Source organism: Phocoena sinus, chromosome 17 (assembly GCF_008692025.1).
Source record: "Phocoena sinus isolate mPhoSin1 chromosome 17, mPhoSin1.pri, whole genome shotgun sequence".
Lineage (NCBI taxonomy): Eukaryota > Metazoa > Chordata > Mammalia > Artiodactyla > Phocoenidae > Phocoena > Phocoena sinus.
The window spans coordinates 15,593,941-15,618,548 of NC_045779.1; positions in this window are offsets into that span (position 1 = coordinate 15,593,941).

Sequence of the window (24,608 nt, forward strand, 5' to 3'; positions counted from 1 at the left end):
ATTAATTGATCAGATGAATGAGTGAGAATACAGGGAAATGGAGTTAAACAAAGTCATGCTGTTGCTTGTCCCCTAAGAGCTAATCCTAATATGATCACATCATTTTGTTTCTTCTTTTTTAACTGTTTCTGCGGTTTGAATTTAAGGCTCTTACAGCTGTCAACCACGAGGAGGAGCTATGGTCTAATACGGAAGACACTTGCTTCTTCAGGTTGGGAGGGGCAGCTCAAAAGATGATTTTTCAGAAAAGAGGCCATAGCTTGGAAAATTATCTTTATCAAAAATGACGTTTATATAAGAAAATCTAAATGTGTAATCTAGTCTTTATTTTCAAAAGGAAAAGAAACAGGACAATTATATATGATTAAAATAAAGCCCCTTCCACTAAGAAATAAGTGTTTTCTTTTCTTTTTCGATTGGTTAGGTATATGGGACAGATCAATTGGCTCATTCTCTGATTCTTCACCCAGAACCGTAGGCTTTAGAGTGGACAGGGATCTCAGCGTCACCTGGTTCAATTCTTTGCTTTCAGGCATTCAGGTACTAAGGTTTTAAGAAATATAGTATGGGCTTAATAATCGTTTATGGAATGAATGAATGACCATTCATTAATGTAGGCCAGGTAGGTTAATTAAGTTGACCATGGGCAAACAAGTAGTAGTCAGCCAACGGGATAAGGATTTAGGAAGAGGAGAGATATCACACCAAATCCCAGGTTTCGAATTCCTTGCATTATACTTCATACTCAAAATCATGCTATCCCTTCTGCATCCCCTGCTTAAGTATAGTCTAAATGTAAGTTAACAAACTATTTTTAGCCATGTTCAAAGATGCAGTAGTCTGCCTTGGGATATAGTGATCTTCCGGGCACTGTGCATAAACAAATGGAGGCTGGCACAATCTACTTGTTTTGGGAGCTTGTAGAGGAGATTCTTGCATTAGATGTAACTTTAGAATAGCTGACCTCAAAGATTCTTTTCACTTCTAATATTTTATTTTATTTTATTCTATTTTATCCATTAATTTAAAGAAAACATTTTATTATGGATAATTTAAACATACAGAAAAGTAGAAAGAATTTTACAGTGAATACCCATGTACTTACCACGCAGATTCTACTATTAACATTTTGGTACAGTTGTCCTGTATCTATTCATTTCTTTATCCATCTTATTTTTTGGTACATTTCAAAGTAAATTGTCGACATCAGTATACTTCTCCTTCACCACTTCAGCATGTATAATTTATAAGTAGAGTTCAATATTTGTTTCATGTTTTTAGGTAAAATTTTCTCCAAAAAAGGCAGAAATCTTAATTGAACATTTGCTGAATTCTGATAAGTGAATACACCAGTGTAACCTAAACTCCCCTCAGATATAGAGCATTACTGTCACTCTAGAAGTTTCTGTCCTGTCCCTTCCCAGTGAATCCCTGTTCCTCACCAAGAGGTAACCACTGTTTGTTTTTTTTTTTTTTTGCGGTACGCGGGCCTCTCACTGTTGTGGCCTCTCCCGCTGCGGAGCACAGGCTCCGGACGCGCAGGCTCAGCGGCCATGGCCCACGGGCCTAGTCGCTCCGCGGCATGTGGGATCTTCCCAGACCGGGGCACAAACCCGTGTCTCCTGCATCGGCAGGCATATTCTCAACCACTGCGCCACCAGGGAAGCCCCCGTTTGTTTTTAAGATTAGTTTTCCTGTGGTAGAACTTCATATAAATGGAAGTACACTATGTACTTCTTTGTGACTGGTGTCTTTTACTCAGCATACTATTTTGAGATTCATCAGTCTTGTTGCCTGTATCAGTAGTTTTTTCCTTTTATTTCTGACCAGTATTCCATTGTATACATACACTACAGGTTTTTTTTTTTTTTTTTAAATGCATTCTCCTATTGATGGATACTTGGTTTTTTCCAGCCCTTAGTTATTACAAATAAAGTTGCTATCAACTTGTTTTGTACCAGTATTTTTTATTCAGGAAACAAGCACTTACTGAATACCTTGTATCAGTCATTCTGTTAAATGTATTCCCATCATTTTTTCATTTCATAGCCTCATGACAACCTGCCAGATAGTTATGATTATCCCTACATTACAAATGAGAACACTGACGTTCAGGGACTTCAGGTAATTGGTTCAAATCCATACATTCAGTGAACAAAACCAAACAACCCAGGAGTCAAAAGCAGTCACATCTTTCCTTGAAGCCCATGTGACCTCAAAGATATGGTGTTCCCTCTCTGATATTAATTTGTCCAGGTCACATAGTTAGAAGTAGAGTGAAGTTTCTGACTCTAAGTTTGGCTGTTCTTTCTGCTACATCCTGCTGCTGCCGCTGTGTGGTTTTAGTTTGTCTCTTCATTATGTCCTCTGCAAAGGTAGAGAAAACAGCTGAAGGGTTTGCTCTTTATGAGACATTTTCAAATCCATGTGATTAAGCGACCTTGTATACTCCTTGCTGCTAGACTAAATACTGTGACAGCAAATCCTTTAACCTTCACCTTATAGATCATATTTTCAGCCTCTAATATTTTTGCGATAAAATAAAACATATGACATAAAATTTACCAGCTTAACCATTTTAAGTGTACAGTCCAGTAATATTAAGTATATTCACATTGTTGTGAAAAAGATCTCCAGAACTTTTTCATCTTGCAAAACTGAAAGTCTATACCCATTAAATTCTAATTCCCCCTGCCCCCAAGCTCTTGGCCACCACCTTTCTACTTTCTGTTTCTATGAATTTGACTATACATTTGAAACCTCATATAAGTGGAATCATACAGTATTTGCATTGTTATAACTGGCTTATTTCACTTACCATAATGCCCTTAAGGTTTATCCACGTTGTAGCATGTGTCAGGAGTTCCTTCCTTTTAAAGGCTGCCTATTATTTAATTTTTTCCCCTCCTGCTACTGTACATTAAAGAAAAAAGCACAACCTGGTATATTCTGAAAGGCTATTTCCCGATATAGAGGTACTGCAATATTCTCAAAGAGAAGAGTGTTGCTCTGAAGAATGAAATGTGGGTGAAAAAATATGACCTAATTCCATATTCATTAAATCCTATGACTTGAAGATACACTGGGCAGATAGAGAAATTTCATAGTCTAAAACCCACATTCTATGTCCTGAAGGACTAAAGTTTACCTGCACAGCTCTACCTACAATATAAAGACGTATGCTTCCAAGGAATTTCACTAAAAAAGGGAATTTTAACCTCTGTTTTGAAGGCTAAATTTACAGCTTTGTGCTTGGAAGCTAGTGTTGCTTTCTCTTTTCTTTTTATATACCACATGGAAAATATATTCCCTGAGAGATTAGGGCTCTCAGGAGATTTTAGGACTTGGTCTTTAAATATATGCTCAGATGAACCAATGTACTGCATTTATGTCTACTTTTCCCAGGAATAGGAGTCATCATCCCTTTAATAAAATTTTGTTAGTACTTGCTTAAACATGAAGACCATTTTATCTGTAGGATTTTAGTGTGACCACTTGGACAAAAACTGATATTCCTGCGAAATGTGTTTGTCATCTATTTTGTTTCTTTTCTATTTGTATTTTGAGATACCCTGTTCAGCTTCCTCTGGAGAATTTTATATCTGTCTAATCAACAGAGAAGACAGTCTATTTTTTTTTTTTTTTAAGAAGATGTTGGGGGTAGGAGTTTATTAATTAATTAATTTATTTTTGCTGCGTTGGGTCTTAGTTTCTGTGCGAGGGCTTCCTCCAGTTGCAGCAAGCGGGGGCCACTCTTCATCGCGGTGCGCAGGCCTCTCACTGTTGTGGCCTCTCTCGTTGCGGAGCACAGGCTCCAGACACGCAAGCTCAGTAGTTGTGGCTCACGGGCCCAGTTGCTCCGTGGCATGTGGGATCCTCCCAGACCAGGGCTCGAACCCGTGTCCCCTGCACTAGCAGGCAGACTCTCAACCACTGCGCCACCAGGGAAGCCCGACAGTCTATTTTTAATCATGAAAAAGAAACTACCACTGGCTAAATAATTGCCTGTGGGTGGGGGGTAAGGCACAGTCTCTAAATTTCAAGGGTCTCTGCCCCTAAGAAGAGAGCCACCGGCAGATGGCAATCCCCCTACATGGAATCTCCTTCCAGACAAATGGCAAGTACCTAAGTAATTTGATACTCCAGTGAAGTCACATGCCATTTCAGAGAAACCTGATAGCTTTGGCTGGGTTGGAACCCATTTAAAATTTTCTCTCAGCTATTATCTCATCTCTTCCTTCCTTCTGACAGTTCTCCAACTCAGCATTTTGTGTATACCATCTGAAAGGTCAAGCATGGCTACTAGGATGGGTGCTTTGAACGTGGTCCCTGGGTTTCATACTTGGAGCAGACATTTTTAATAGGCATCTTATGTTGAGTGCTCTCCACTGCGACCTTGATGGGGCTATTTGCTGTACTCACTTCTGTGATCTCCGAGGGCTTGGCTAACCCATGTTTGGGGTTGCTAAGCATTGAAATACAGGAACTTAGGAGCAAACCCTGAGGCAGAGAATGTTGAGGTTTTATTTAAATAAGAAATGTGGAGCTTCCCCGGCTCCCTACAAGAAAAGCTGTGCTTTTGAATTTGATTGGTTGGTTTAGCTCTTTCTATGCCCCTCCTTTCCTCTGTAAATTGGGTCTGCTGGTGGGCTTCTACAATAATTCCCCACTCTTTTGCTTACAAAAATCCACCTGCACCATACTGTAACCTTCCAGAAACTGGTTGAGATCTGGAAACTCTTAAGAAATTTGAGGCCTATGGCTGATACTTTATTTTATTTTTATGTATATTTTAAGATTTATTCTATTTGCAGGAAATTTTCTCTGATCTTATACCTTTTCATTGGTGTATATGTAAGAAGATGCTTTTGGCTGCAACAGAAAACCCATCTTAAACTGATTTAAATATTAAGGATATTTGTTGTTTTCTATAATAGAAACTCCTGAGATAAAGCAGTCTGCAGGGTTGGTTAATTCAGTGGATAAACAATGTTATCGGACACTGAGATTCTTCTATATCTCCACTTTGTCATTCTTAGCTTTGGCTCCATCCTTAGGCCCCTTCTTATGAACATAATATGGTTTCTAGCAGTTCAGCATCATCCAGGAGAAAAAGACTCACTCTTTTTTTTATTTTTATTTTTTGTTGGGGTATAGTTGTTTTACAATGTTGTGTTAATTTCTAATGTACAGTGAAGTGGAGTTCCCTGTGCTATACAGCAGGTTCTCATTAGTTTCCTATTTTATACATATTAGTGTATATATGTCAATCCCAATCTCCCAATTCATCCCACCCCTCCTTCCCCCTCTTGGTATCTATAGTTTGTTCTCTACATCTGTGTCTCTATTTCTGCCTTGCAAACCAATTCATCTGTACCATTTTTCTAGATTCCACATATATGTATCAATATATGATATTTGTTTTTCTCTTTCTGAGTTACTTCACTCTGTATGACAGTCTCTAGGTCCAACCACATCTCAACAAAAATGACCTAATTTCGTTCCTTTTTATGGCTGAGTAATATTCCATTATATATATATACGTACCACATCTTCTTTATCCATTCGTGTATCGATGGACATTTAGGTTGCTTCCATGACCTGGCTATTGTAAACAGTGCTGCAATGAACATTGGGGTGCAAGTGTCTTTTTGAATTATGGTTTTGTCTGCATATATGCCCAGTAGTGGGATTGCTGGATCATATGGTAATTCTAGTTTTAGTTTTTTCAGGAACCTCCATACTGTTCTCCATAGTGTCTGTATCATCTATGACAAAGGAGGCAAGGATATACAATGGAGAAAAGACAGCCTCTTCAATAAGTGGTGCTGGGAAAACTGGACAGCTACATGTGAAAGAATGAAATTAGAACACGCCCTAACACCATACACGAAAATAAACTCAAAATGGATTAAAGACCTAAATGTAAGACCGGACACTATAAAACTCTTAGGGGAAGACATAGGAAGAACACTCTTTGACCTAAATCACAGCAAGATCTTTTTTTGACCCACCTCCTAGAGAAATGGAAATAAAAACAAAAATAAACAAATGGGACCTAATGAAACTGAAAAAAGACTCACTTCTATACCCCAAACCCTGAGAGGCCTATGCATCTTTGAACCAACTACTGGCAAGGGTATAGGAATCAGTATACTTGACTGGAATCATTTAGACTGGAAGGAAGGTTAAGGAGAAATTCCCAATGTTTACTGTAGTATCTATGGAACCCATTTGTACCTCAAATCTGTTTTTAAGTTCATCTATAAGCTCTTTCAATCTCTGTGAAATTTGAGGAACAAAGTCTTAAAAGAACAGTCATTTCTAATGAAAGATTAATTAAAAGACTTTTATATGAGTAAAAAAATTAGAGTCTAAATTCACAGAGTTTTGGGCAGGTCAGTGTCCTGATAATGTGTATCATGATGTCTATCCTTTACAAAAATTACTCAAGGTATTATCTGATCTGTGAAAAGCAGGCTTTTACTTTAATAATCTTAAGATATAAAAGAACAACCTCAGATTTTTAAAAAAGGAAATGTTATCTAGGTATAATATTCTGTAAGCCTGATAAAATCATATCATTCAATCTTTATTTTCTGGGCCTTAGTTTCCAGCTGTGTAAGGAAGGACTGGGTGATTTTTCAACTTTTTATTTATTTATTTATTATGTGAGGAAAGTGGCATTGTTTTACATTAAGTTCTTTTTACATAAATTTCCATCACTTTTTTTTTATTCAAACAGAAAGTCACAATAATTATAATCATTCTCATCAGTGCACTCACTCAATTTTTCAACTTTTAATAAGGATATAATTAAAAATAAATATTTTTGCATATTGAAGCATTTACTTTTAAAAAAATGAAGTATAGTTGATTTGCAATATTTCAATCTATGTATATTCTTTTTCAGATTCTTTTCCATTATAGGTTATTAAGCATTTACTTTAATAAAGAAATACTTCATCAGATTTCCATGAACTTCCTGGTTAAAGTACAAATCACAATATGGTTTTATGCTCTATCATATTCAACATTATTTCATCATCTATTTGAGATTTTTAAGAAACAATTTATTTGGTAATAATTTCAAACTTAAAGAAAAATTGCAAGAAAAGCACAAAACGTCTCCTGTATACTCTTCACCTAGGGACCCCATTCAAGTATCACCAACTGTCCCCTTCATGTCCTTTATAGCATAAGGATCCAGGATCACTCCCTGCAACCAGTGGTCACCTCTCTCTAGATTCTTTCAGTCTGAAACAGTTCCTCAGTCTTCCTTTGAGTTTCATATCCTTGACTATTTTATGGTCACAGATCAGTCACTTTGTAGACTGTCCCTGAATTTCAGTTTTTCAAAAGTTTCCTCATGGTCAGATTGTGCAGTTTTTGGCAATAATATTACAGAAGTGATGATGTGTTTTATCACTGCATTCCAATTGGATGGCACACGATGTTGATTTGCCCTCTTGTGGGTGGTGTAAACCCTGATCACTTGATTGTCATAGTATCTCCACTGTAAAGTTGTTTTGTTATCTTCGCGATTAAGTGTCTTATGTGAAAATACTTCAAAACTATATAAATACCAGGACCTGCTGTATAGCACAGGGAACTATACTCAATATTTTGTAATAACCTATAAGGGAAAAGAATCTGAAAAAATATATATATATGTGTATATAACTGGATCACTCTGCTGTACAACTGAAACTAACACAACATTGTAAATCAACTATACTTCAATAAAACATAAATAAAAAAGATACTATATAAATGCCCATTCCTCACCTCACCTTCACTCACTAGTTTTAGCATGCACTGATGTATCAGGCTTGATATAATTATTACTGTGATGGTTTCTAAGTGATGTTTTTTCTAATCCTGTCATTTTTCTACATTTATTAGTCAGTGGTATACTATAAGCAGAGCTTCCTTTCTCCCATTTATTTTATTCATTTATTTATGTCAGTGTAGACTCTTGACCTCCTATTTTATTCAATGGTTTATAATCTGTTATTGTCATTATTATTATTATTATTTTTGGGCCACACCACGTGGCTTGTGGGATCTTAGTTCCCCAACCAGGGATGGAACCCACACTCCCTGCGGTGGAAGCATGGAAGTCTTAACACTAGACTGCCAGAGAGGTCCCTGTAATTATTTTGATGTTCAAATTGCCCAGATTTGGCCTAAGGTGCCCCTTCAAGCTAACTTCCGTGTCTTTTTTGCTGTTTTAGCATTTCCTTATCTCTTGGTGCCAAAATACACGTTTCAGGCCCATCTTGTACTTTCCTTGCCCAGCCCTGGATTCTGCCATTACTTCAAGAATCCCTAGTTCCTTTTCGTATACAGTAGAATTTAGAAACCAAGAACTGGGTGCTAGCTGTGCTCATTGCTATTGGGATACCGCTGATCCTAGGCCAGAACTAAAAAAAAATATGCAGGAGTACACACATTCCTTTACATCTATATTTATGTATTCTGAAACTATATTTTCACACTGTTAACACCAATTCCAATCCAATACCATAGGGTTCTTCTCAATCACTGAGAAAAATGGCTCCCATTGTCATGAATATATTTACTCATTTGCTCAGTCTTTTGTATGTAGCCAGCTACTGACCTTGTAAGACTATCCCTGCTTCTCTTCCCCAATACCATCTTCACATGGGCTGTCATTGCCAGGTGTAACCAGACTGCCCCTGCCACCTGGTTCTAACACCATCTTCAAGGGGCACCTTTTCTGAGCTGCTCAGGCTGCCTTTTCTCCCCAGCTCTGATATCATCCTTCTACAGGCCACTATTCCTGTCCTCATGGGGTCTGCCCCATGAGTTTTGGACTAAAGAAGGAGAGCAAAAAGGAAGGAAGAAGGAAAGAAGAATGGAGAGCTAAGAAATTATGGGTTAAAATAAATAACAGGGATTTGAACTATCATTAGAGTTAGGATCTATGCCCATGGTTTGCTGTTTATTCTTCACTAGTTTTTTAAGTTTCATACTAAAATGTACTTTAACAGAAAAAATTAGCATAATCCCTTCTTCAAAAAGAAATATACAGATTTAAAATACTATTAAAAAAAGCACAGTGGAAATGATTGCATATAACCTGAATTTGGCATATGGTGTCACAAATACAAGTCATACACACACCTAATACAACAGATTAATTCAGGCTTACACTATGAATGTAGTGGAATTATAGTAAGTATAGCATGGGCTCTGGCTTAAATTGCCTGAGTTGCTTCATATATGACTTTGGTTAAGTTACTTAAACATTTTGTTCCTTAGTTTCCTCACGTGTAATATGTGAATCATAACAGTACTTATCTTTCAGAATGATTTTGAGGATTAAATGAGTTGATAAATGTAAAGTCCTTAGATTAGTATCTGATACTTAGTAAACAGTATCATAATCGGTGCTGCTGTTATTTTATTATCATTATTTGTATTGCTATATCCCTTTTCTTCCACAAATATTTGTCATTTGAGTGTTTACTATCATATCTCTAACTTCTTTAAAAGTTGCCCTAACTAACCTTTTGTAGACTTTATTTACAATATTTCCCTTTTCCTATGAGCTGGTGATCAAAATTTTCTCCTCCTTTTCCTCTTTCTGCATAGGCATCCTCTTGGCAGTTTACTCAATCTAGCCTCCTCACCTCTATAACTCTGCTTTGTTTTCACCTTTTTTCCCCCTCCTGCTTGTGAATAAATGCCTTACCCAAGTTCTGAGGGCTTTGCAGAACTTTAGAAGATTAAATTGTTCTTTTGTTGTGGGTCCTGGACTTGGCTGTGTGACCTTGTGAAAGTTGCTCAACTATCCTGAGCTCCAGGTTTCTTCAACTATAAAATGAAACTACACAGTTTTGCCTCATTGGGCTACTGTATGGTTGGTTGGTTGGTTGACTGATTGATTTAAAAAATTAGATCCAATTGATATATAACATTACATTAGTTTCAGGTATAAAACATATCGGTTCAATATTTGTGTATATTGTGAAATGATCACTACAATAAGTCTAGTTAACATCCGCACCATACATTGTTACAAAGATTTTTCTTGTGATAAAAACTTTCAAGACTTATTCTCTTAGCAACTTTCAAAGGTACAATACAGTATTATTAACTGTAGTCACCATGCTGTACATTATATCTCCATGACTTATTTATTTTATAACTGAAAGTTTGTACCTTTTGACCCCCTTCACCTATTTCATCCACCCCCCATCCCCACCTCTGGCTGTCTTTTCTCTATGTCCATGAGCTCTGTTTCTGTTTGTTTGTTTTCAGATTCCATATAAGAGAGATCATATGGTATTTGCCTTCCTCTGTCTGACATTTCACTTAGCATAGTGCCCTCCAGTTCTAACCATGTTGTTGCAATAGCAATATTTCATTCTTTTTTATGGCTGAATAATATCCCATTGAAAATATATACCACATTTTTCTTTATCCATTCATCCATCAATGGACATTTAGGTTGGCTCCATATCTTGGATATTATAAATAACGCTGCAAATTAGTGTTTCATTTTCTTTGGATAAGTAGCCAGGAGTGGAATTGCTGGATTGTATGGTAGTTCTACTTTTAATTTTTAAAGAATCTCTATACTGTTTTCTACAGTTTACATTCCCACCAACAGTGCATAGGGTTCGATTTTCTCCCAACACTTGCTATTTCTTGACTTTTTGATAATAGCCATTCTAACAGGTGTGAAGTGATATCTCATTATGGTTTTGATTTGCACTTCTCTGATGATTAGTGCTGTTGAATACTTTTCATGTTGGCCATCTGTATGTCTTCTTTGCAAAAATGTCTACTCAGATTCTCTGCGCATTTTTTAATTGGATTTTTCCTTTTGGCTATTGAGTTGTATGAGTTCTCTATATACTTTGAATATTATCCCCTTATCAGATATATGATTTACACATATTTTCTCCCATTCAGTAGGTTGCCTTTGCATTTGTTGATTGTTTCCTTTGCTGTGCATAAGCTTTTTAGTCTGATGTAGTCTCACTTATTAATTTTTGTTTTTTGTTGCCTTTGCTTCTGGTGTCAAATCCAAAAAATCATTGCTAAGTCTAACATCAAGGAGCTTACTGCCTATGTTTTCTTCCAGGAGTTTTATGGCTTCACATCTTACATTCAAGTCTTTAATCCATTTTGAGTTACTTTTTGTGTATGGTGTAAGATAAGCGTCCAATTTCATTCTTTTGCATGTGGCTGTCTAGTTTTCCCAACGCCATTTATTGAAGAGATATACATTCCTGGTTTTTTTTTGACAAATTATTCTTTATTGATTAGAAATGAATGGAACATGCAGCAAAGTACAAAGTCATAAAAAGGGGAGGAGGGATGTCAAATGTTTTTACATCTTTCATAATCTAGCATACGTCATAAGGAGGAACCTCCATTTATTGATATGCCATTATTCTGTCCTCCAGATTATTAGGGTATCAGCTGGCTCTAGGATTTGATTCAAAACTTAAGCAAAAACTCAAACAAATCCATTAGTCATTTAGAAACACCATACATTTATTTCATAAACAGCCTTGGCACATATTACCTTGTGCTAAGTTAGTCCTTACCCCAGGGACCAGGGGTATATCCCCATTATATATTCTTGGCTCCTTTGTCATAAATTAATTAACCATATGTAAGTGAGTTTGTTTCTGGGCTGAATATTCTGTTCTGTTGATCTATGTGTGTTACTGTGTGGTTTAAATGCGACAATTTGATAAAGTACTTAGCACAGTGCTCAAAAAATGTTAGCTATGATTATGATACTAAATTGGAGGAGTTAATTCTGGTCTCCTCCACCTTGGCTTTCTCCTCTTTTCTTGGATGCCTTTCTTCCACATCTTAAATATTTGCTGTTATGCTGAGAAAAATGGATATATGCAGCTTCAAACAGTTGTTGGTTAGTTGTATCTGAAAAAACCTGAAATTTTTGGATGTTTTAGAGTGATATGATGAATTTAGGATTGTGGAATCCAAGACGAACAACTACTGAGAGGCAGTATAATGATTTTAAGGGCATAGACTCTGGAGCCAGGTGGCCTGGGTTTCGACCCTAGTTCTTCCACTCACTAGGTGTGTCATCTCGGGCAAGTTACTTAACCTCCCTGTGCATCAGCTTCTTCACCTGTAAAGCGGGGTTGATGATAAAATACTTATTTCATAAGACTGTTGTGAGAATTCACCAGGTTAAAATATATGAAAGTACTTAGACTGGTGTCTAGCACTGTAAACACGTAAGCCATTCAACTACTGATGGATCTGTGATGGCCTTTCCAGGAGCATGGGTCGTTTCCTGGGACCAAAACCACATCATTCTTATTTCCCATTGTTTAGATGTTGTTTTCCTTTGTATGTAGGAAGTTGAATTTTTGTAGTAATCATAGTACATATATATTACAATTACATACAGATTACAACTATGTTAGGTATATAATTTAGTTTTCTTACTTATCCATTCTACTGATACGATACGATGGATTGATTGTGGTGTGGGAGAGATATTTTCTCTTTAGCCTCTATCCACATGACCAAGTGAGAAGGGAGTGGAGGCAAAGCACATCAATGATGTGATTCACTGGAGGATGTCTGGATGGCTGAGAAGCAGTGACGGATGCCTCTCCTTTCTTCCATGAGACTCAGTTGCTTAAAGAGCCGTGGAGAGCCGAATCAGCCGAATGTTTTGGCTCAGTCCATCTTGTTTGTGGCGTAAAACCCCATAAAGTCTCTTAAATGCCTGGTGCTTCTTTTCCTGCCTAGCTGATTAGTGCACCTGAGGTTAAAGTTTTGTATTTTAGACTTGAAGTCACTAGCAAAAGAGATGTTTTTTTTGAAGGGGTATTGCAATATTTTGGTATAATACCTGTTTTTTGAAAAGTTTTTATGTTTTTCGGTTTATTTGTTTCAGATAAATTGGACAAGTACAGATTAGGCTTTGAATATGATTGTTCTTTAAAACATAGATTGTGATTAATATGTTTAGATTTTTCTTAAAGGCAGCCTATGATAAAAAGGACATTCATTCATTAAACAAATAGCCATTAAGCTTCTAATAAATGCAGCCGACTGCTAACTGGTATTGTGAAACTGTTTTGTGTATGTTACAGGATAGAGCAAATAAGTTCAGTGTAAGAAGTAAGAAAACTGTAAAATTAAATATGTTAAAAAAAACAAATAAATGTAGCCAGCTGTGCTGGGTGAAGAGAAAATATGTGTACACACACACATTGCCTCCCCCACTCACCAGATGAAAAGATATATCTTCTCTTACAACTTCCATCTGGTGGGGAGACAGATATTAATCTAAGAATCATGTAAGTAAAAGAATAACTGTAACTGATGTAAGAACATGGTCTTGAGAGTATGTGTATTAGGAGAAATCTATCTACTAAGAGAAGCCACGGAAGCCTTCCTGGAGGCAGTGGCACTTGAGCTGTGACCTGAAGGATGAGCAGGAGATAACACTGCAGGGGCATTGGGGAGTGAAGGAAGGTGAATATTCCAGTCAGGGGCATAGAGGATGCAAAGGCAGGTAGCAGGAGGGAGCATGGATTGTCTGAAGAGCATAAGGAAGGTCAGAGTTGCCCGAATTCAGAGGCAAGGAGGAGTGTGGTTGGGTCTCGTGGGCCATGTTAAGTACTTGTGTTATCCCAAGTTTGTTGGAAGGGACCTCTCAGCTGTTGAGAGACGCTTAAGCCAGGGCTTATGGTACATGAAAAAAAGAAGAAATGTGAAAAAAAGCTAATAATTAGGGATCTCATTTTAATTCTCTCAGTATATAAAAATACAATTTAGTATAAGTAGGCTGTTCACAAGATAATTACAGAACTTACAAAAGATCAGTTAAAAGCGTACTGTAGGTGGTAGAGGGTGGTAATGGGACACCACTTTGAAGTGGTATGTTGAGCACCTTCTCCCAACCCTGGCAGTGTGTCTCTGTGACTGTATATACATATGTCCTCATTTGAAGGTAGCGTCAAACTTGAAGTTTGTGGCTTTTCATGAATACGAGGCTGCGCGGCCTGCCTTTATTCAGACGTGGTCTGAATAAGGAACTATTGAAATGTTGCAAGCAGGGGAAAGTGATGTAGTCAGACCTGCATACTGGAAAAACAACAACAGCAACACTCAATGTAAACTGAGCAGATTTTAAAGGGGACAGTGAGAATTTGGAAAGATCAGTTAGGAGACTACTGCAGGAGTCCTGACAGGAGATGCTAGAGGCAGGTAATAGGGTGATAGCTGTGGAGCTGGAAAAAAAAGAAAAAAGGATTGTTTTAGTCTTTGTTTAGTTTGAAATGTATGGAACAACCATAATTTTGGACTTTATAGAATAATGTGCCCATATTGGTGCTAGAATTAGGTAACAAGTAAAAGTTAAGCAGAAATCTCTAAATTACACCAATACAGTGATTCTTTTTTTTCACATAATACTGTCTTTTCATGTTCATGTATCTAGATGTACTTTAAACTTTTCACTTTCCAAACAGCTATTTGCATCTATAAACAGTCACTTGGGTATGGAAATAACACAATCTGCCCATGTTAATACTTACACTTTGGCTTTGTTTTTAATGCAGAAATGCCAACCAACATTTATTGAGCACCTACTATGTTTCAGGTAATAAAGGATCTTAGTTTATGATCTGTAAATTTGTATTTTTCCCCTACACTCTTATGACATTTTGATAATTAGGAAAAAATTTTAAACTAGTTCAACTTAGTTTTAAATAGCTTGGAGGTTAATAGTATGAAAATGTAAAAGGAAAAAGAAGTTAAGTTCTTTAGTTCTTGAATATTGTGTGGAAAATGCCCTGTTTTAAGAATCCTCTTAGCCTTTTCACCCCGCTTTCCCACTGTGTGCCCAGAATAATTGATTATCCATGAGTGATCCTACAAGCATTGCAGCAAAAAAGGGCAGAAAACAATGGACAAAGATAATGAAATTTCACATTTTGCCTTGCCTACCTTTTCTTTCCAACTAACCTAAGTTAATAAAACTTCACATAAAAGCCTTTGAAATTTCATCACGGGTTTTGTGAAAGAGGTGAAAGTTGACCTAGAAGCCTTGACCTATAACTTGGCGGCTACTGAAAGTCTAGCCTCATAATTCAGAGGTCCAGTGACAGCTTTGCCTATAAACTCCAGTCTTCATTTCACTGACATTTTCAGGTTTAGTCTCCTTGAAAATGCTGACAAAAGTGAAGCATATCATTCCTCTGCTTGGGATAGCAATGGTGATGTTTATGGAGCCATTTGCTGTCTCAGGGGTAATCTCCCGGATAATTTGGATTAACCTTATCGGGTCTCCAGATACCACATTACCCAGGGTGGATGATCTCCAGAATAACCTTTCCAGATCTTAAAGTTTTAACCCCAGCACCATGTTTGATCACAAAACTTTCAACAAAAATGCATTGAAAACTATGCAAGTAGACTTAATTATTTCAACCCTTCTGGTCTGAAGTGGCCTTCATCCAGTCAAGAAAACTTAGCTCTGTGAATAATTCTAATTGGAAAGCGGGACACCCTGATATCTTCTTCTGTAGTTTTTTTCCTAAGACAGTTGTTACGTATCAAAGTGTCTCGCTCCTCGTATTTGTTTAGGTTTTGAAACTGATTACCTGGAATAAAGGGAGGAGTGCTTTTGTTAGTCTATTTGCTGGTACAAAGAGTTTGCTTAAAGGAGTGAAGAATTTTCCCCAAGGAAGAATTTGTCTTTTGGGCTGACAGCAGAAAGAATGTTTCATTTGTAGTGATCGAAAGTCCTTCTGTGTTTGTGCGTGTGTGTATCTGTTGTGTGTGTGTGTGTGTGTACGTGTGTGTGTTTGTAGGAAAGAGGGAAGTCAAATGCCCTCCCAATCTGGGATCAACCCTGAAATTCTGTCCCACTCAGGATGTCTACATCCTAATAAAGCTTGCTCTTTTTAGATCTAATTTTAATTAGATTAATAAATCTAATAATAAATTAATAATAATAAATTGTTAATAATAAATTACTTCTTAGTAGTATAAGGCTAGAGCTTACAGTTCAGTGTAAGGCTATGAATTTCACTATCTCAAAACTAAAAAGTAGAAAAATGAAATAAATTAGCAGTTGTGATTGTAATGGGGTGAGAAGGTGAGCCCAGGTGGTTCACTGCAGTTTATGTAGAAAATCTTCATCCGATTTGAATGAGTTTAAAGTGGTGGAGCAGCGTGGGGTGGTTGGTAAATCTAATGTCCTATCTGTAATTGTTGGGATACTTCATGGTGTCAATCAAAAAGGATAACAGAAAAAAAATTCACTTTGCATTCTTCATCTTGAAATCTGGCCTGTACTTCTGAGAGTGAGCTGTCTGTAAACTTTTACCCAACATGCATCCATTTGTTTCTAAAAATGAGAGTCTGAAAGTAAGCACTTGAGATTGACCGTGAGAAAATGTTGGCTGCAGTTGAAGTTCTGTGAAGTCAGTGACGCTAGTTAGGGTATTTTTTACATGTATGGTCAAGTCAAAGAAAGTGTTGAGGTTGTCTTGTTCAAAAAACAAGATCCTATTGTTGATTTACTTTATAAAAGAGCCTCAAAGTAGCTGTGTGGTTTTAGACAAGTCATGTAACTTCTCTGGCTTCCAATATTCATGTTTTTCTTATTTTATCCTCAGGTACTAGTGCAGTGCTTGGCAGATAATAGGAATAAAAATGATATATGATATAAATGAGGAAGCTCGAATTGCTAATTTTTAGAATTTAGAGTTCTAATTTTTAGAATTTCTCTTCAGTTCTAAATTCTGGGATTCAGGCATAGTAATTTTGGTTTCTTTATTCTTTCAATGAGGAAAATCATGCCAATATCTTTGGCAAGGCTATCATGAGAATTAACTAATGTGACATTTTCCAAGATACGGAGGTCCTACAGAAAAAGATAACAAGACCACATCCTCTTTCCTTTCAAATACTTATACTTTTTATTAATATTTTGCAAAGAAATAAGAAAAATATTTTGCATTGATCAGATGTCACAATTATGTCAGGTACCATAGAGAAAATAGAACCTTCTTAGCAAGTTCATAATCTGAATACAATTTCAAGGCACTAGTATTAGTCACTGAACTTAGAAATGACTGCATGCCAATGTCTGAGAGAGTCTGGTCACAAATATCGTAGCACAGGAAAGAATCAGACTGTCATGAGCCCAGACATGGCCGGAGGGTAGAGAGTTCTCTAAACACCTATTCTATTAGTGGGGCTTTTGCACTGCTTTTTATCTTTGTGGTTTGGAATGGCAGCCACCATTTTGTAGTCTCAAAAAATATGGAAGCCAGTTGCTTTGTGCTCCAGGCCATGAGTGGGTTAATAAGCCATCTTGGTTCTCGGTTAATCCACTTTTGAAAAGTTGATAGTAGCATTTACACCATCAGTTTATTATGGATTCATAATGAATGGCTGTAGAATAATCTGAGAAAGTTCTATTTCTATGACAACTATGTGGATATTACCTATTTTCCAAGTCTGTGAAAAGATCGAAATAATTTAGAAGCTCATATTTACTAAAATATTCCAAGTTGAACTTGGGCCCTGTGATTTTGTCACTCACTTTCCTTTGCTAAAAGCCTTACTAACAAAAGAAAAGAAAAGAAAAGGAAAATAAGGGGGAGAAGGTCTGTTTATCTACTGGCAATGAGAAGTGTATCATTTGCAAAATCTCCCAAAATCATGGTATTTTCTTCAGCCATAAAAGGGGCTATCTGAAAAAGTGTTAGTGTATGTCCCAGATTTGTACTAATTACACATAGGGATTCCAAATAGCAATTTATACCTTACACTTTACTTATAGAGAAACTGAATCAACAAAGAAATAGTGTTATATGGGAAAAATCCAAGAGTCAGATGTTGGGTAATGGTTTACATTAATTTTTTTTCATTCATTTATTCATCTCCTTATTCATTCAACCAATATTATTAAGTTCCAGGTACTGAGCTGGGTGATGAGGATAAAAAGATAACTAGTCTCATGTTTTAAAATTTAATTTCTTCCTTATTAATATTTATAACTTTACTTCAGTAAATAACTTAGGAGGGTTTGTAATGGGTTATTCTGATATTTCTGTTAATATGTACATTTCTCTTTATTTATGAAGAAGTTTATTCTCTACCAGAAATCCCTATGAATGGGGAAGGCCTTGAATACTCTAATATATCTATAACTAGTAGAACTATAAACACATTAAGAAATAAACATAAGATATTAACACAAAGCATGGTGCTTGCAGGAGACTCTCCCTATTGCAAACAGAAGAATTTTTAAGATTGAAACAGAAGCTATGTGACTGTAGTACTGACTCTTCTCAAATATTTAAAAGTGTGAACCATGAGTGTACCTTAGACTAATCCTTTAGAGAGTGTTTTCTTTTATTTGATAACTGGCCTAAGGGAAAAAAAAAAAAAAGGAATGTATTGATTCCATATCTGAAAAGCCTAGGGCTTCAGGCATTGTCTAATCCAGGGACTCAAATTATATCAATAAGGTTAAGTCTCTCTTGGCTCTGCTTTTCTCTGTATTGGCTCCATATTTTGAGCAGGCTCTTACCTCGCGGTGATAAAATGACTGTTAGTAGTTCTAGAATTATGTCCTATTTTGCCAAGAATTCAAGTGGAAGAGCATGCCTTTTCCCCAATAGTTCCAACCAAAATATAAAATTGAGTTTCATTGACTCTGGTTGGTGTGCCTTGGATCACATACTCAGTCTTGGAGCTGTGTTGGTGCCAGTCTCACCCAAACCACATGGACTGGGAATGAGGAAAATCAGGCTTCTATTAGAAAGAGAGGGTGTGAATACAGCTGTCCATTACATTACTTTTAGCAACATCTAATATCTAGAAAGGTCCCGTCTGTCCTCTGGCTTATATCATAGTGGAGGGCTCCATTTCGACCTCCTCTCTCTTACCCCAGAGTACACATATTTTCCCCTATCTCACACATTTAGTTTTGCTCATTAGTCTCTTTATGAGAGCACAGTTTACAACCAGGATTTTTAGGACTGTGAAATCCTTAAGTGGAGAATGTTTCCATTTATAGCAGAAGAATTGGTCTGTGCTGTTTGGCCAAATGGCCTGCCTTGGTGTGAAGACATGTATTCTTAAGTCATCAAAATCTCTTGATATTAAAATAAAATCAAAATTTATAGAACAGGATATGTATTTTGTGTCCTGTTCACAGGAATTTTTAATACTGCATGTCTCCTCAAAGAAAAAGCAGCGTGAATTTACATAAATTATATTAGAAATCCTTTTTCCTTTGAAAATTAAACTTTGCATCCAACTGGATGGTTATACTTAATCTAACGGATATCTGAGTGTTCAAAAATAGTTAACATCTGCTGATGAACCCATAAGGGAATCAGTACATCATAACAATCGGAAAAAGTATGAAACTTTTAAATATAACTTTCCATGAGGATGCAAGATCAGTATACTCCATTAAAAACATCTATGGGGTTATTTAGTAAAGTTTCATTGTACTGCTGCCCACCCTTCAGTAATTTATTTCTGTATGAGATTCTGCATTCCCAAAGACTAAAACTCTTTGGCTAAACTAGCCCTTGTCATAGTCTGAGATAATTAAGATAAAAAATTTATTATTTAATTTTAATTTAAAAACTCTTATGGGGGGGTGATCAAAACTGAGCTAGATTTCTAGTATATCAGTAAACCATAAATGTAAGGGAAAAAAAACTCAGAAGGTCTTAAGTAGAACAAAACAGCCTCACAAATACCCAAAAATATTTAACACAAATAATTACAACACAGTATAAAAATAATACTCTTAGAGCTGTATGAATTCCATACTCTGAAATAAAGCATAAAGTATCAGAAGTGTTCATGCTATCTGGACTTTTAGAATCACTGAGAAGGCTATTAAGTCTTGGATGAAAGAAGTAGGAACCTCAGAAAGTTTACTTTTATTTATCAGAAGATTTATTCTTAGCAAGTGGGTGTGTGGACAAGCACCCCTTTTCTTCCTCAACTCTCACATAGATTTGGCTCTTGGTTTAATCTCTCCAGCATGAAAAATGGCCCCTAGTTTATATCAGTAAAAATCCTTGCTTTGAAAAAATCTGGACAATGTTACTATGTAAACTCCCTAAAGGAAATAAATCCATAAATGACACAAATTCCAAGACTGGTTGAAACTTTCATGAATGAGAACTCTGATTTGAGAAAAACCACAAGAGTAACACCTTCACTAGGAAACTCTGATTTTTTGAGTCTTTTTGCTGTGTTGGGTCTTCATTTCTGTGCGAGGGCTTTCTCTAGTTGTGGCAAGCGGGGGCCACTCTTCATCGCGGTGCGCGGGCCTCTCACTATCGCGGCCTCTCTTGTTGCGGAGCACAGGTTCCAGACACGCAGGCTCAGTAGTTGTGGCTCACGGGCCTAGATGCTCCGCGGCATGTGGGATGCTCCCAGACCAGGGATCGAACCCGTGTCCTCTGCATTAGCAGGCAGATTCTCAGCCACTGCGCCACCAGGGAAACCCTGGTCTTTTGAGTCTTAACTGTGAGTCGTGCATTGGATTCTCTTACAAGGACAACTGTGTGAGCAGGTTTCTTCTCAAATCCATTGCAATGGTTTCCATTTTGTTTTTCAGTTGAGTCGATTTTAGGAAGTGACTGCTAATACTTGTTACTATAGGATATTATTTTCCTTTTCCATTTTCATTTCCTTTCTGTTTGATTTTTTATTTAATCACTTTATGTTTTTTACAACTTGTGCTTTTTTTTTTGTGGTGTGTGGGCCTCTCACTGTTCTGGCCTCTCCCGTTGCGGAGCACAGGCTCCAGACACGCAGGCTCAGCCGCCATGGCTCACAGGCCCAGCCGCTCCGCAGCATGTGGGATCTTCCCAGACTGGGGCACGAACCCATGTCCCCTGCATCGGCAGGCAGGCTCTCAACCACTGTGCCACCAGGGAAGCCCACAACTTGTGCTTTTTTTTTGTAATAAATACTGGAAGCATTTTGAGATCTGGATTATGCAACATTCCAACTAATAATGCAGTACTGATGTGTGATTTACACAAAGTTTATTATTATTGCATATATAATGAGTTACCGTTTTCACCATTTTAATGTGCTAGGCATAATGCTAACAACTTTATCTTTCCTAACAAGTCCAAGAGGCGAATAGTTCTATCCCCATTTTACAGATTAGATGACTAAGGTTTAGGTAATTTAACCATTTTGATGTTAGCTACAGATTTTTTGTAGATGCCCTTTATCAGGTTAAGGGAGTTCTCTTCTATTCTTACTTTGCAGAGATATTTTTATCATGAATGTTGAAATTTATCAAAGGCATTTTTCCTTCATCAATTGACATAATCTGTGATTTAAACAAATTTCTTAATGGCAAATTATACAAATATTTGATTTATTTTCAAATATCGAACCAGCTTTACATTCCTTGGATAAGCCCCAGTTTGAGCATAGTGTTATTTTCTATGTTTCTGGATACAAGTTGCTAATATTTTGTTGAGGATTTATGCATCTGTGGTCATAAGGGCACTGGTTTGTAGCTTCCTTATAATGTCTTATTTCTATTTTTGGTATCAGTGTTATCCTAACTCATAAAATGAATTGAGAAGTGTTATTTCAACTCATTTTCTGGAAGAGGTGGTGTAGAATTGATATTATTTCTTCCTAAAATATTTGGTAGAAATCTCTAGTGGAACCATCGGGGCCTGGAGTTTTCTTTGTGGGAAGATTTTCAACTTCTTTCATAGACATTTTGTTAATTTCTGTCTTTCAAAGTACTGGCCCATTTGATCTCAGTTGTTCAATTTATGGGCATAGAATTATTTGTAGTAGTTCCTTATTATCCTTTTAACATCTGTAATCTCTCATTCCTGCTAGAGGTAATTTATGTCTTTTCTTTTTTCTTGATCAGTCTGTCTAGAGGTTTAGAAATATTATTGATCTTTTCAAAAAACCAGCTTTTGCTTTCACCAAATTTCTTTAAAAATTTTATTGATTTCTTTTCTTAGATTTGTCTTTTCCTTCCTTCTGTTTGGTTTGGGTGTACCTTGCTCTTACTCTTCTACTTTCTTTCCTTATTTCTTTCTTTTCTAACATAAGCATTAACTGCTATGATTTACCCTTTAAGAACTCTTTTAGCTGCATTCTGCAAATTTTGATATCTTGTATTTTCATTTTCATTCAGTCAAAATATTTTCTACTTTTCCCTGAGACTTCCTCTTTGACCCATTTAGAAGTGTGTTGCCTACATTTCAAATATTTGATGGATTTTCCAGATATATACATATATATATATATATATATATATATACATGAAGGATATTTTCACTGGATGTAGAACTCAACAGTACTTTTCTTTCAACACTTTAAAGAGGTCCTAGTCTGCTGGCTTCCGTGTTTTCTGATGAGAATTCTGCAGTCAAAATTTTGTTCTCCTATATGTAATATGTTATTTTTCTGTGGCTGCTATCAAGATTTATAAGATTTATCTTTGTTGCACAGCAATTTGGTTGTTATATGCCTGTGCATGCTTTCCTTTGAGTTTATCCTGTTTAGAGTTTGCTGAGCTTCACGAATCTCTGAATTTATGACAAATTTCTTCAAATATTTCTTTCTGCATGAGTCTTTCTTCTACCCTTCAGGGATTTCAATGACAAAAAACAACAGGAGAGACAAACAAGAAAAAGTGGGTGTCTTTCATTCTCTTTAGCTCACTGGGATCTCTTTCCTCAGTCCTCTCCCCAGAAAGCCAGGGCTTTTTCAGGGGTTTTGCTTCCTGTATCCACTGCTCAGCTTTGCATTGGGGTCACACTTGAGTCCAAGCTGGATGATATTGGAGAAAATAAAACAGCAAAACTCACTTTTATTATAGATCGTTCTTTAAGCTTTGGCTCCCTCGTGCAGTTGGCTCCAATGATTAATTCTTCGTGATTCCCTTCTAATTGCTTTTTAATTTGCTGAGAGTTTTTAGCTGCAATAGTGAGAGAGAGGGGCTGTAGTAGGCTTGCTCCTACTGGAGCAAGTGGCAAGTCTGAAAGTATCATCTTTGATTTCATAAAAAAAATTAATAATGTGTCATGCGCGTGCTTCCATATCAACAATGCAGACTTGCTTTGTTCCTTTTAAAGTGACAGAGCACTCCATTTTATGGATGTATCGTAGTTTACTCAATAAGTTGTCTGTATATATTTTTGCTATAAACAAAGCTGAAACAAAGTTTTATGCATATATCTTGGCATTTTTTTGTATGTGTATCTGTAAGGTAATTTTCTAACTAGGGAATAATAGTTCAAAGGATATGTCCACACACCTCCACAAACAGTGCCTAAGAATGCCCATTTCTCTACACCCATGCTTGACTAGAAACCCAAAAATGTTTGCAGTCTGATAAGTGAAAAAGGTGTCTTGTTTTGATTTACGTTTCTTTCTATAGTGGTCAAGGACGGCTGAGCATTTTTTCATAACTTATTGACCGTTGTGTTCCTTTTTCTGATAATTGCTTAAGGTTTGTATTTAGTTAGAAATACAAACCCACCCCTACCCCACCCAGATTTTAAATAAATTCAACCAAATCTTCCACTGGTTTCTTTATGATTTTATTCAGTCTACATTCTTTACCACTGGCAGTCAATGCAAAATGGTGAATTAAAAAGGAACTCCAACATTTAGCAAAGTTGGCTCATGTACCCTTAGGTAGATTTTTCATATATGTCTTACAGGTCTAAGTCAAATTTTGTAATTGAAAGAACTTGAGTCTTTGATTTTCAGACTTGAGTTTTGAATATTGTTAAACTAAGGGTAGCCTATGAAGGCTGACAAAGTGGAGAGAAAAACATACAACACATTAGCTTCTGTCCATGTATGTGGCCCTTTTGGCTGAAGGGCTAGAAGAAAGGGCATTGGTGGGTTGTATTCTTAAGGCCAAGTTGCTCTGCTTCATTTGCTGACCTGAGGGGATTTCTGCATCTACTTGATGGCTATAGTGAATACCAACCACACAAGCCATTGGCTTCGAAGGTAAACACTTATCTGCATAAATGATCTGCCACTGAGCTTGAATGGTGAATTGAGGAAAGAAATAGAAATGGGTTTTCTATCCTTTCTCTGTTCTTTCTGTGTTCGTTGCCTTAAGAGATATGCGGAGAATAAATGTGTTACTTTTAATGGAAATTCTTTTTCACATTGATGTCAATATAAGTGATATGTCTTTCCTCCAATGAATGAATGAAACATTTTCCCATGATAATTACATTTACATGTAAATAATAGGCAGCATTTTTTTATTTTAAAATTTACATACAGTAAAAGTCACTTCTTTTGGTGCACAGGTCTATGAACCTTGACAAATGTGTAATTTGTAGAACTACCACCACCAGCAGGGTATAGGTCTATCACCCACCAAATTTCCCTGTGTTGCCCCTTAGTTGTCAACCCTTTCCCCATTTTCTTTTTTTTTTTTTAATGTATATTTTTATTTCTGACTGTCCTCTTTTTTTTTTTTTTTTGCGGTACGCGGGCCTCTCACTGTTGTGGCCTCTCGTGCTGCGGAGCACAGGCTCCGGACGCGCAGGCTCAGCGGCCAT